Genomic DNA, 14,652 nt, shown 5'->3' with positions numbered 1-14,652 from the left:
ATGCTAGCTCATTTTTTAAAAATCCAAATTTCCAGCAAAACTTGAATGTCTTGGACTGCTCCCGCAGGGCATGATTCTCTGTGTAGCTCTTGTCCCCCGTGTTAATGCAGAGACGTTTGCGTTGGCAGCGGAGCATCCCCGTGGCAATTTCCCTTGCATTTTCGTTGCTTCATCCCGCCCACGACCCTCTTTGTTCGGTACTAGAGGGCTTTTCGGGCTCGTTTCATAAATTAGCTAGACAGCTATAGCGCAGTCACATAGTAGTGATCTAGCACCACCATCCTCTAGCTCAGGGGTCCCCACACACTGGTTCAGGACACAAGAGGAAGCAGCAATGGTCCCATGTGCACACTGGCTTTTGCCCCAGTTCCTTCTAACACCAAGGGATATACATTTATTTGGAAGTACCGTCGTACTCTGTGGGACTTGCTTCTAAGTAACGGCTCATAGGATTGGCAGGGAAAGGCTTTGTTTTAAGTGTCTCGCTTTGTGTAAGAGCCTGCGGCCAAGTTCACATCATGAAATTATTATCTAGCGATTTCAATAGTGTGGGGATGGAGCAGTCCCAGGGCTGTTCTTGCATAACCGACATCTGGTTCTGTCAGTTGTCGGAGCAGTGCTGCGACAGTCCCTGTTATATTTTTCCGGGAGGGGGTGGGAGATGGAAGTCACACCCCCAGTAGGAAAAACGTTTGGTCGGCTGCAGCTCATTTTTATGGTGTCTGCCCCTAAATACATCTTGCTCTGCTGTTTTTCCCCCTTTTGGAACCCAAATTAGCATTGCACTCAATTGTTTCCTGCGGTTAGTCTGTGTGCATAATCCCTTGGCCCAGCCATGAGTATTTTCCTTCTTGATTATCAGAGTCTCGATTTAATCTTTAAAAACAAACACACACCCCCAAACAAAACCCAGGATCTACAAATCCAGCTAATGTCTTCTAGATGCTTTGAGAGGGTTGGGGAGAGGAAGATGTTTCAGACCCTTTGTATAGCTTCTGCAATTTCAAATTCGCCCATACTCCTTTGCAAACACACCCCCAATCTCTTTTTTACGTGAGATGTAGTGCATGTACAGTTACAATTTTAGGAATTCAGCCTGTTCTTAAAAATCTTGAGAGAAGGCAGTGTGTTACCTGCTGGAAAGATACACAGAAGAGATTAGATAAGGAGGGACAAACTTCACAGGGGACGTTGATGGAGACAAGATGACTGCAGCAGCAGCATCCTTTTTGAATTTTTTAATTATTTTTAATAATATTACAGTTAATTTCATCATCATTTGTCTTAATATAAAAAAAACAAACATTTCTCATATGTTTATAATACTTTCTGTAACTTCCCCTCCCTCCTCCTCTGTCCATTTAAGATTCTAATACTCCCCTTTGCATTTACTATCTAATTCGTCATGGTTCTTTGTATTTTAATTTCACTGAGAATCTTAGTAGTAAAAATAAACCGTTACCATTGATCTATAAACATTCGAATTAGATCAATACATATCCTTTAATATTTACCAAATTTAATTCATTTTCGCAACATGTTATCCATGCCTCCCATTCTCCCACAAATTCCGCATTGTCCCTTTGATTTATAGCAGCATCCTGCCTGTGTTCCACAGCACCTAAGATGATAGGCATGCTCCTCTGATCCTGGAGAGAATAGGCATGCACCACGAATAATATTCATTTTCACTAGTAGCCATGAATACCCCTTTCCTCCATGAACATGCCCACTCCCCTCTTAAAGCCTTCCAAATTGGCAGCCATCCCCACACCCTGGGGCAGGGAGTTCCACAATTTAACCATGCGTTGTGTGAAGAAACACTTCCTTTTATCTATAAAGTGCATCAGGTAGGATCCAGCCTGTCGCATCCGCTTTGGAGCCGCCTGTCCGTTTCCTGTAAAGTTTCTCTCCAGAGTTTCAAAGTTAGTTTGCCATTTCCAGCCTGGGTTTTCTTCCTCTTCCCAGCAGAGGCAGGTCTGGCACCTTCTCCCCCCACCCCGCTTTCCTGTAACTCGGCACACAGCCTGCTGTGTGTGAGACGGAGGGGCCCGGCCGGCCGGCTCTGGAAATAGGTTTCAGATGTTTTCCCTGACCGGTTCCTAGGCCTGCTGCACCGGGCGAGTGGAGGGGTTTCTATAGGAACGATGCAGCGCGACATCTGGCTGGCTGCCCCCCCCCCGCCCCCGTGGCTCCTTTCCGAGCATGCCCAGTGCGAGTCTTGACTTTGGCTCAAGTATCCTGTGTGCAGTCACGGGCGGGACGTATGGGACTGTGCATGAGGTCTTCCGTGAGCTCTGAGCCTTTGTCTTTAGCAGGAGGAGAAGGAAGGGGATGTGGGGCGGGGAGGCCGTGCCCCAGGCTGGAGGATTGGGACTGCCTGCTCCGGGGACTGAGCCCCCACCCCGTGCCGTGGGCTTTTGAAGAATGCTTGCCTGTTTGGCCCGGGGAAGTTTGTCGGACATACTGCACGAGGGCTTCTCAGAGGTAAATGCACGGTCCTTTGCAACCCCTTCTCCCGCAAAGTCCTCTGAGAGGCAGGATTCAGAGGGAGGTTTGGGGGGGGACCGAAGCGGGAGCGCTCGGGCATCTTTACTGGGGCTTTGCGGATTACCCTTAGTTCGGGAGAGTTGGCTGCAGCGAGTCCCTCGGTTTGTGCAACCCGGTGACCGTGCTGGCACGACCTCAGCTGTACCAGCTAGGCAGCAATAGAAGCGCTGCGGTGCCAGGGGGGAAACTCTGCTTTGTGGACTTGCCAGGGTTAGAAAGCGTTTCGGAGGATGCCGGAGATGCTGCCGGTCTGTTTTATGGGCCCGCGGAGTCCTTGAGAAGCCGTTCGAGTGTAATTTCTTGTCTCCTGCATCTCTCGGGTTGCCCGGTCCCTCTTTGCTACCGGTGGGAGGTTTTTGGGGTGGAGCCTGAGGAGGGCAAGGTTTGGGGAGGGGAGGGACTCCAATGCCATAGAGTCCAATTGCCAAAGCGGCCCTTTTCTCCAGGGGAACTGATCTCTATCGGCTGGAGATCGGTTGTGATAGCAGGAGGTCTCCAGCTACTACCTGGAGGTTGGCAACCCTATCCACCCCTCCCCCAGTTCTAAGCAGTTGGAAAAAAATCAGAAATCGGTACGCCGAGGTAAAAACCATTTTGAATGCTTCTGTTTGCATTTTTGGTCTGAAGGAGGCAAGTCAATTCTTTAAAATCTGCTGGCTGACACCATTTGGTGGTGGTGGGGGGGAGATCTCCAAACTGTTTTCTAAGCAGCGAAGCAAAATCCACCCAGTCGGTTGCATGTGCTGTTTTGCTCTACCAAGAAATGCCATCTGCGATAGGGCAGCCGAAGTGTGTCACCGGGGACGGGTTTCCTGCTGCTGTAAGCTGAGAAGACGGGAGGCCGGTGTGAGGTTCGGGCAAGATGCTCTGGGTTAGCTGTAGTTTCCCTCTCCGTCTAGGGGTGGAGGTCACAGCGCGCTACTTGCTGTTCACGGCGGTTGTCTGCAGCGGTTGTTGCTCAGGGCCGTTATCTCTTCAGTGTTTCTTGCCCTCTCTCACAATTGCAAACACAGTTCCTTTCTGAGCATAACCAGCGACACGAACCGGAGATGCATAAGGAAAACCTAGAGCTTTCTGGATTCGCAAGGGAAAGTTTTGCTTTCTCTGTATTTCTTTAAAGGCCCCCTCCCCCCTTTAAGCTCCAATGCTGGCTACCATTTCAAATACCCTGAGTTTGTGCCTTGCAGAAATCCATCTGTCTGTTTGTCTGTCTGTTTTGTGTCCTGCCCTCGTCCCTGACCTAAGCCAGGTTAAAGTTGGTTTAACTTGAGAAAGTCTGCACAACTCCTTACCCACCTTCCTGGCCAGGTTGGCAGGTTGTTGTTTCGTCTTTCTTTTTTTTTTTTTACCATCCAACAGAGAGTTCAACGGAATACACTTTCCACTTAAAGGACCCCCTGGGGTCAACGGTCAGGACTATTTATTATTATTAATGATAATTATTGTCATGGAATATTTTCTCCCCAGTAAAGATGCATGGAATTGGGCTTCATAAGATTAAAATAGTTTGTCTAAGGGCACCAGTCAAATCATGTGCCAATAACATTTAAGCCTTTGCAAGATATTTCCACCAACCATACAGATGAATTTACCATTTCATGGCAAATGAGTCCTTCACAGTTACTTGTGTGTATGTGTGTGTGTTAAGTGCCGTCAAGTCACTTCTGACTCATGGCGACCCTATGAATCAGTGACCTCCAAAATGTCCTATCTTTAACAGCCTTGCTCAGATCTTGCTAACTGAGGGTCGAGGCTCCCTTTATAGAGTCAACCCATCTCTTGTTGGGTCTTCCTCTTTTCCTGCTGCCTCCCAATTTTCCTAGCATGATTGTCTTTTCCAGTGACTCTTGTCTTCTCATAATGAGACCAAAGTACGACAGCCTCAGTTTAGTCACAGTTACTTGCCCACAAAAAATATTCTAACCTATTTCTTAGCACATACTCGTACTAGGTAACAGTGGCTTAGAATCAGACAACAGTCAACCACAGTACATCTTTCCTGCCCGGAGGTTATTTTTCATTTGTCACAGGTGTCCAGGTGAGTAGCTGGTTAGAAGCCTGGTACCCCGATTTCCCAGGTGGTGTCTTGAGTGTCAGGAAAGCCAGTATTCCCACAACAGAAGTGCTGAGTTCAGAAGAGGTCGTTGGATGTCTGGAAGTGCTCCCACCGAGGTCACGGTTGGGATGGGATCGAAGATTTATCTCCAGGATCTAAGTTTAATTCTTGGTCCAGTGCACAGTGCTCGGACTCAGATCCGTGGGCTGGATTCCAGTGGATCTGCTAAATGACAGTGCCTCGCCTGATGCAACAGGCCCTTCTGTGGCCAGCAGCCAGGAAGATCTTCCAGCACTGGAGGAACACGTTGCCCAGCAACCTGGCTGCTGCACTCTGGACCAACTCGAGCATCTGAACTCCCTTCAAGAACAGCCGTTCAGAGAACAGACAAGAACATCCTTGTTTCTATATCAGAAGTGAGAGCAGAAAGGGACGCGTCCATCACCCCTTTTTCATAGATCATGATGGGTAGTCGTGTTTGTCTGTCAATAGCGGTAGAAAAGAGCAATGACGCTGGAGAAGGTATCTGAAGAAGTGAGCCATGGCTCACAAAAGCTCATACCCCGCCAGAAATTTTTGTTAATCTTTAAGGTGCTACTGGACTCTAGCTCTTTTCTACCCTTTTTGCATATGGGCGCTTTGCTCCAGTTCTTACACTTGCAACTGGCAGGGAAAGCCAGGAGGATTTAGCATCCTCTGCTTTGGTTCATTAGCCAGACCCCTTCAGCTAGTCATGGTGGAAAGAGCCATCGGGTTGCAGCTGACTTATGGCAACCCCTTGAGGTTTTCAAGACAAGTGACATTCAGAGGTGGTTTGCCATTGCCTGTCTCGGCGCCTGTTATTCCTTGGAGGTCTCCCTTCCAAGTACGAGCCAGGGCTGACCCTGCTTAGCTTCTGAGATCTGATGAGATTGGGCTAGCCCGGGCTAGCCGGGTCAGGAATACTACTGCTGCACCTTCTAAAAGCAGCTGTTAATGAGCTCACCTCGTTTTGAAACCGTTGCAGTCCCAGACACCTGCATGGTGCCTGAAAGTGAGTTATCTCATGCTAGTACAGGAGAAGGACCGTGTCACGGACTGAGTGAAGCAGGAGTGAGAAACTAGTTCGGCACTGGAGGTCAAATGGGGAAAATGTCCTTAGCCAGAGGATGCAGCTAATTGCTTATTTCACTTGTATGCATTACCAAAATGAACTGTTTTCACAGGCATGTGACATCTGCCTTGTAGCAATTGGCACTTCCCACTAAGTCTGTAGAATTCGTAGTTGGTAGTTATGGCCCTCAAACATCAAACATTTCAGCAGGGCCTTGAAAAATCTTGATGGGAACCACCTAGAAACAGTACAAAAATAATGAGTTTGTGTTTCTTTTGTACACATTTCCTAACGTTTGCTCCTGAAGCAGCTTCTGTCACCACATTTTAAAATACATCCTTACTACTCCACAGACTAAAGACGTACTAATCTTTCTTTTTTTATAAAATGATGTCTTTTCATTCACAAAGGGATAATGTTGGTGCATTTTGAAAGCTTCACAAAGGTGAATGAAGAGGTACATAAACACAACATGTACATACTCGGAAGAACGCGTGGCTGGAAAGTAATCCCCATCTTGCTTCAGCATTCATTCAAGCCCGAATACACTTGTGGCTTCAAGAGGATTTGGCTCTCAGTCTCGGTTATCCTGCTGCTGTTAGTCTGTGGTTGGCACTTGGGAATCTCTGACTTTGTCAGGTGGGAGAACTGAATAGATTCCCTTTGTCCTTCCCAGACTCTCCTTCGGCTGGCCGTGGGCCACCTTTCCATTGCATTCACTGCCAGGACCCTGGTGTCTTCACTTAAAGAGGTCTTTGTTGCATTCTGGGGAATGAAGGTCTCCTTTGCACCTGTCAAAAGCTGTTTCCTTGGCGACTGATGTCATCCTTGACTTCTGAGGTGTCATCCAAGGCCCTGGTCAGGGCATGCCCCTTTGCTGTTAAACATCCGTGGGATTAAACAATCTGGTGACTTCGGCATCATCTCAGATCTGAGTGGCTGCAGTTTAAAAACTGGAGGCTCCCTTCTGGGAACTGAGCCCCAGCCCTGCATTTATTGCAATTTGTAAGTCGGTCTGTTCTGCAGACCGCTGTTGTTTTGGAAAGATGCCTTCATCTCTTTGGGTGGTTTCATAACTTGCAATAATGGGTTTAAATTATGGGAGGAAAGGTACCGGCTGGATATTAGGGGAAAAAATTTTTTTTTAACAGTAAGAGTTGTTGGACAGTGGAATCGGCTGCCTAGGGAGGTGGTGAGCTCCCCCTAACGGGCAGTCTTTAAGCAGAGACTAGACAAGCTCTTGTCGGGGATGCTCTAGGCTGATCCTGCATTGAGCAGGGGGCTGGACTAGATGGCCTGGATGGCCCCTTCCCACTCTATGATTCTGTCTGCCTCCCAGCTGGATGGGTCTCTTATCATGCATGTCTGACATAAGTGGCACACTTAAATAACAGAATCTGCTCAATGTGTTGGTGTTCTTGGTTCTGATGAGGAGATACAATTTCAAAAGCCTGACAGATTTAAATCAGTGTGACTGAACTTAGTTGGATGACCGATACACATGAACACATGAAGCTGCCTTCCACTGAATCAGACCCTTGGTCCATCAAAGTCAGTATTGTCCACTCAGACCGGCAGCGGCTCTCCAGGGTCTCAGGCAGAGGTCTTTCACATCACCTCCTTGCCTGGTCCCTTTAACTGGAGATGCCGGGGGATTGAACCTGGGACTTTCTGCATGCCAAGCAGATGCTCAGCCACTCAGCCACTGCCCTGTCCCAAGGACAGCGTCCGCTGAGAGGCCGCCCTGTCTCTTCCGCGCACGCCTGAAGGAAATATGTACCCATAGTTTGGGGCGCGAGGCTTAAGTCTGTTCTCTGTGTTACATTCAGGTTTTTTTGTAGTGACTCCCCTTTTAGTCTCCTAAATTGGTTCTGTTGTGCTCAGATTCTGATTTTAGAAGACGAAGAAGAGTTGGTTTTTATGTGGCGACTTTCTCTACCACTTAAGGAAGAATCAAACTGGCTTACAATCACCTTCCCTTCCCCTCCCCACAACAGACACCCTGTGAGGTAGGTGGGGCTGAGAGAGTTCGAACAGAGCTGTGACTACCCCAAGGTCACCCAGCTAGCTTCGTGTGTAGGAGTGGGGAAACCAACCCGGTTCACCGGATTAGTGTCTGCCATTCATATGGAAGATAGGGAATCAAACCTGGTTCTCCAGATCTGAGTCCATCGCTCCAAACCACCCCTCTTAAACCACTACACCATGCTGGCTTATTGTTTCTGGTTCTTTCTTTTTCCTTTTATTAAAAAGAGGGATAATGTTGGTGCATTTTGAAAGATTCCTTACTATATCAAGGGTGCCTATCACTGGCCCATCTGTTTGCAGAGCGCCAGGCAGATGCTTCCATCCATTAGAGATACAGCTGGGATTTTACACGCATGGAGGATTTAAGAAGGGAGGGTTGTTTGCCGATGATCGAGCTGTGAACCAGCATGCCATTTGGACAGAGAGTTAGCCTCGGGAGCCCTGAGTGCAGATTCCTGCTCAGTTGTAAAGCTCATCAGGTGACCTTGAGCCAGCCTCAAAAGATTAGTGTGCACAGAACAACCTGAACTCCTTGGAGAAACAGAGGAATGAAGTATAATAAATATAATTTTCTCCTCCTCCAGCAAGCTGTCTGAAAGAGGAAAGATGGCCATATTTTTAAGTCATTAATTCCATTTATCATGACCTTGTAACTAGGGCCTGTGTGGAAAAGAGAAAAAGGTATTTTCTTCTCTAAAGCGTCAAATGATATTGCAGAGAGAGATTATTTAGCAGGCATTCAAACGGTCCTTTTTCTGGTTTGATGCGGCGGAACCATTTGAGATTTCTCCTGAAATAAGCACCCACTCCGAGGCATTAGGAGTAACCAGTCAGCGCAGTCTGGCCGAATAGGGCGGGGTCTGGGAATCAACAGCCGGAATATGGAAATGTGCTTTATGTTTGAAGAAATAGATAATAATTAAAACCCTCACCTTTTACAAGTCCCAGAAAAAATGCCAGCTTGCTAAGCAGGTAGGTGGGAGGATGGATGGGGAATGACCGGATGCAGTTTTGTAGTGTGGGACCAGGGTTCCCTAATGTGGTGCCAAATGAAACTGCCTTATACTGAATCAGACCCTTGGTCCATCAGTGTCACTCTTGTCTACTCTGACCAGCAGCGGCTCTCCGGGGTCTCAGGCAGAGGTCTTTCACATCACCTACTTGCCTGGTCCCTTTAACTGGCGATGCCAGGGATCAAACCTGGAGCCTTCTGCATGCCAAGCAGATGCTGTGCCACTGAGCCACAGCCCCACAATCACCTTCCCTTCCCCTCCCCACAACAGATACCCTGTGAGGTAGGTGGGGCTGAGAGGGCTCTAAGAGAGCTGTGACTAGCCCAAGGTCACCCAGCCGGCTTCATGCAGAGGAGTGGGGAATCAAACCAGGTTCTCCAGATTAGAGTCCACCACTCCAAACCACTGCTCTTAACCACTACACCACGCTGGTTCCAAGCAGGAGGGCCACATCCAGAAGGGAGGGCATGATTCCCTCCCCCATGGCCGATGGGTGCCATGGCTGACACCTTTTCTGGCACCAGCCAAGTGTTTTTAGGAAGTGGGCGGGGGCAGGTGGGCCTTTTGCCCAGCAAGGTTTCGGATTAACTATTGGAGATTTGATTGTCTGTGCAGATTTTTTAAAATGTTGCTTTAGCAGCCGCTGCCACCACAGCATAAGCATCTGCACGGTGTGACTGAAGTTAACCCATGGCGATCAATTCCAAATGTGCCCGTGGGCTCAAAAAGGTTGGGGGGCCCTGGTGTAGGAAGTGCAGCAATTGATCTTTAACAAATTAAAGTATTTTGCATGAGACTTTCCCCCTTGCTCTCCTACTGAGGTTATCTTATCCTGCAGAGAGGATGAGATAACGTCGCTGGACAGGTGTCCATTGCAGGTATGTAGTGCAAAAGCTTCGTGCAGAGCTGTTTTTGCTGAGATAAAGAGCAAATTTCTAGCAAAGATTGAGGGTGGATCTGTTCTTGGGGGGGAAACGTGACTCTTAATCACCAGTGGACATACCCCTTGCGCCTTGGTCTGATCTCTTAACATATGAATCAGATAAGGTCACAGGGGCTTTATGCAAAGGGACACTTTCATGCAGTTGCTTACAGAGTCCAAGTAGCTCAACTGACAGCCATCTTTCCTTTGATCTGTGTTGAATTGTCTCTCCTTGGAAACAGGCTAAAAAATCAGGGGGAAGCGTTCCAGCTATTTTTAAATTTACGGAACCTGTTGCTAGGCACTGCCGAGTGTGAGTCGGTCAGGGAACGGCAGTAACGGCTGAAAAAAGGGAATAATCACAGGCTGGGGAAAAGTCTGAGATGGATTCGCATCTCAGGCCCGCTGCAGCCGTTCCGACGGCCTCTTTCTCGTTGCCGGAGCGACAGAGTGGAACAAAACGAGATGCAGCAAATATGCCCGCCTGGCTGTAATGGGAGCGATAACTCCAGAATGCCGTCTCTTTCTCGCCCCCAAACCATCAGTGACCATTAAGTAACATAGCCCAGTGTTATGAGACCCCCCTCCCCAATATCATAGGTAAGAGGGCTGAAGGCGAGAGAGAACGGCTTTCCTGGGACTGCCTAGCAAGTGAAATTCAGGCCAGGCACCATGGCACGCGCTGGCACCTTTCTTGGCACCCACAAGTGTTTTTAGAAAGCGGGCGGGGCCGGGTGAGCCTGTTGCCCAGCAGGACTTCTGATTCGCCTTCTGATGGAGAAGGCCCATGGCTCAGTGGCAAAGCATCTGCTTGGCATGTAAAAGGTCCCAGGTTCAGTCCCTGGCATCTCTAGTTTAAGGGACTAGGCAAGTAGGTGATGTGAAAGACCTCAACCGTAGGCCTGGCAGAATGGCTCTGGCCATGGAGGCCCTGGCTCTCGTCTTGGACAGCCACACACTCTTAGGGCTGGGGACCACCAGTAGATGGTTATCTGACGACCGTAAAGATCTTCGGGGGGTATACCAGGAGAGGCGGTCCCATAGATAGAAAGGTCCTAGGCTGTGTAAGGCTTTAAAGGTCAAAACCAGCACCTTGAACCTGGTCCAATACTCCAGCTGGAGCCAGTGCAGTTGGCGGAGCAATGCCTGTATATGCTCTCGGGGCGAGACCCCTGTAAGGAGTCTCGCCGCCGCATTCTGTACCAGCTGGAGCCGCCGGGTCAGTCTCAAGGGCAGCCCTATGTATAGCGAGTTACAGTAGTCTTGCCTAGAGGGGACCGTCGCATGGATCACCGTGGCTTGATCAGGGCAGGAGAGATAGGGCACCAGCTGCCCGGCCCAGCGTAGATGGGGAAATGTTGAAATTTTTACTTACTGACAGGTGAGACTGGGTTGTAATTCCAGGTGGGTACTAGGATTAATCGTAGGCCCAGTACGGTTTTACCGTAATTCCTTGAAGACCGGACCTCTCGCCTACCCCATCTCCAGTTATATATTTGTAGAACTTCGTATTCCCCTGTGGCCTCGCTGGTTGCTTTCAAGAACAACACCGCAAACCGGACCGCGCTCCGCCTCGCAGATTACCAAGATCATCTAATTAAGATAACGCCCAGGAGCTTAGAAATCATGCGAGGCCTTAACCACATTATGTGCTGATGCAATTAATGTCTTGAGCTCCGTTGCTTGGCTCAGTCAGCTGGGCAGGCGGGTCCTCGAAGGGCTTGAATTTAGGAGGCAGGTAGGTGCCCCTGCTCTCGGCACAGAAACTTGCCTGGCTGCCTACGTCAGCGAGTTTCAGTGGATGAATGGAGCTGATGGAGAGACGGAGAGAGCCATGCTCCGCTAGAAGGAGAAACAAAACAATGCCGTCTTAATGTAGAAACACGAGGTCAAGTGAATTCATTATTCCAATAATGCATTGTGTGTATCATTTATTTGCATCACAGAATTGGAGCCAGTGTGGTGTAATGGTTAAGAGCAGCGGACTCTAATCTGGTGAATCGGGTTGGTTTCCCCACTCCTCCACATGAAGCCTGCTGGGTGACCTTGGGCTAGTCACAGTTCTCGCTGAGCTCTCTCTCGGCCCCACCTACCTCACAAGGTGCCTGTTGTGGGGGAGGGGGAGGGAAGGCGACTGTAAGCCGCTTTGAAACTCCTTAAAGGTAGAGCAAATCGGGGTATAAAAAACCAACTCTTCTTCTTCTTTGGGTTGCAGAATATGGGGAGGTTTTTGCCAAAATTGTAATGGCCAGAAAGGACTGTGTTCATGCTTTAATCTGGATTACATCACCAAGTCGGCTAGCTTTTGTCCTCTAGAGCAGGGCTTCTTAAACTTTTTCCACTCGCGACCCCTTTTCGCCCAAGAAATTTTTACGCGACCCCGGCTAGATAAGTATATAAAATAGATATACAAATCAAACATTTACTGATAATAAGTCATAAAGAAATTTGGAAACCTTTTACTGTTGCCAGTTTTTTCGCGACCCCCACATACAGTTACTTGACCCCATATGGGGTCGCGACCCACACTTTAAGAAGCTTTGCTCTAGAGTATCTCAAACTTGCTAGGGTCACATTTTCATGACCTCAAATAGAAAGGCATCTTGTGGCATTGTAAAGACTAAAAGGTTTGTTGTAGCGCAAACATTTGTGGGCTGGAATCCACTTCATCAGATGCAATGAAGGTTTAGGCCATATTAAATGTTTAAAGTGGCTTGCTTTCTTAGCTGATAATGACGCTCTCTTCCAATCCGGACCATCCAGAATACCAACTCTCCTCTTCGAGATCTTTCTTGTCATAGGGACCACAATGCCCGCCGTCTCGGGTGGTGTTTTGATTGCTATTCTGAGATCTGGGAGTTAAGAACATAAGAAAGGCCGTGCTGGATCAGACCAAGGCCGATCAAGTCCAGCAGTCTGTTCACACAGTGGCCAACCAGGTGTCTCCAGGAAGCCACAAACAAGACGACTGCAGCAGCATTTATCCTGCCTGTAATCCAAAGCACCCAAAATAGTAGGCATGCTCCTCTGATACTAGAGAGAATAGGTATGCAGCATGACTAATATCCATTCTAACTAACAGCCATGAATACCCCTCTCCTCCATGAATATGTCCACTCCCCTCTTAAAGCCCTCCAATCTGGCAGCCATCACCACATCCTGGGGCAGGGAGTTCCACAATTTAACTATGCATTGTGTGAAAAAATTCTTGTATCTGTTTTGAATTTCTCACCCTCCAGCTTTAGCAGATGACCGCGTGTTCTAGTATTATGGAAGAGGGAGAAAAACTTCTCCCTGTCCACTCTCTCCAAACCATGCATAATTTTATAGACCTCTATCATGTCTTCCCCTAGCCCCCTTCTTTCCAAGCTAAACAGCCCTAAGCGTCTTAACCGCTCCCCATAGGACAGTTGCTCTAGTCCCATAATCATTTTGGTTGCTCTTTTCTGCACTTTCTCAAGCTCTGTAATATCCTTTTTTAGGTGTGGTGACCAGAACTGTACACAGTATTCCAAGTGTGGTCTCACCATAGATTTGTACAAGGGCAGTATGATATCAGCAGTTTTATTCTCTATTCCTCATCTAATTATAGCCAGCATGGAATTTGCCTTTTTTACAGCATCCGCACACTGGGTTGACATCTTCATTGAGCTATCCACTACCACCCCAAGATCCCTTTCTTGGTCTGTCGCTGCCAGCACAGATCCCATCAGTGTATATGTGAAGTTGGGATTTTTTGTTCCAATATGCATCACTTTACACTTACATTGAATCTCATTTGCCATTTTAATGCCCATTCTTCCAGTATGCAGAGATCCTTCTGGAGCTCTTCACAGTCCAATTTTGTTTTACCACCCTAAATAATTTGGTGTCATCTGCAAACTTGGCTACTTCACTGTTTAACCCCAACTCCAGGTCATTAATGAACAGGTTGAAAAGCACCGGTCCCAACACAGATCCCTGAGGCACCCCACTGCTCACATCCCGCCATTGTGAGAACTGACCATTGATTCCTACTCTCTGCTTCCTATTTTCAATCCATAAGAGGACTTGTCCTCTTATCCCGTGACTATGAAGTTTGCTTAGCAGTCTTTGGTGGGGGACTTTGTCAAAAGCTTTTTGGAAATCCAAATACACAATATCCAAAGGCTCATTCCTGTCCACATGCTTATTGACACTTTCAAAAAACAGGTTAGTGAGACAGGACCTACCCTTACAGAAGCCATGTTGGGTTTTGCCCAGCAGTCCTTGCCCTTCTATATGCTTGACAATTCTATCTTTAATAATGCTTTCCACTAATTTACCCGGAACAGACGTTAAGCTAACTGGCCTGTAATTTCCTGGGTCCCCCCTGGAACCTTTTTTATAAAAGGGTGTTACATTGGCCATTCTCCAGTCCTATGGTACAGAGGCTGATCGAAGGGACATATTACATATCTTTGTTAGAAGTTCAGCAATTTCCCATTTGAGTTCTTGAACTCTAGGATGAATACCGTCTGGTCCCTGTGACTTGTTAGTTTGCAGTTTGTCTAGACGTTCTAGGACTTGCTGCCTTGTTACCACTATTTGCCTCAGTTCCTCATTTCCCCCTCTCCAAAATCTCTGTTCAGGAGAAGGAATCTGTCCTGTATCTTCAACTGTGAAGACAGATGAGAAGAATTCATTTAGTTTTTCAGCAATCGCTTTATCCTCCCTTAGAGTTCCTTTACTCCTATTGCCATCCAGTGGTCCAACCGCTTCCCTAGCTGGTTTCCTACTCCTAATATACTTAAAGAATGTCTTATTGTTTGTTTTGATGTGTTTAGCAATATGCCCCTCAAAATCTTTTTTTGCATCTCTAATTATCTGCTTGCATTTCCTTTGTGCAAGTTTGTGTTTGCTTCTGTTCACCTCGTCTGGGCAAACCTTCCAGTCTCTGAAGGAAGACTTTTTGTTCTGTTGCTGTTATATGAAAGGATGGTTCAGCATCAACCTTGTTCCTAGTTCTTTC

This window comes from Euleptes europaea, chromosome 14, assembly GCF_029931775.1.
Source record: "Euleptes europaea isolate rEulEur1 chromosome 14, rEulEur1.hap1, whole genome shotgun sequence".
Classification (NCBI taxonomy): Eukaryota; Metazoa; Chordata; class Lepidosauria; order Squamata; family Sphaerodactylidae; genus Euleptes; species Euleptes europaea.
The sequence above is the reverse complement of the archived record's forward strand: the minus strand, read 5'-3'. Positions refer to the sequence as shown.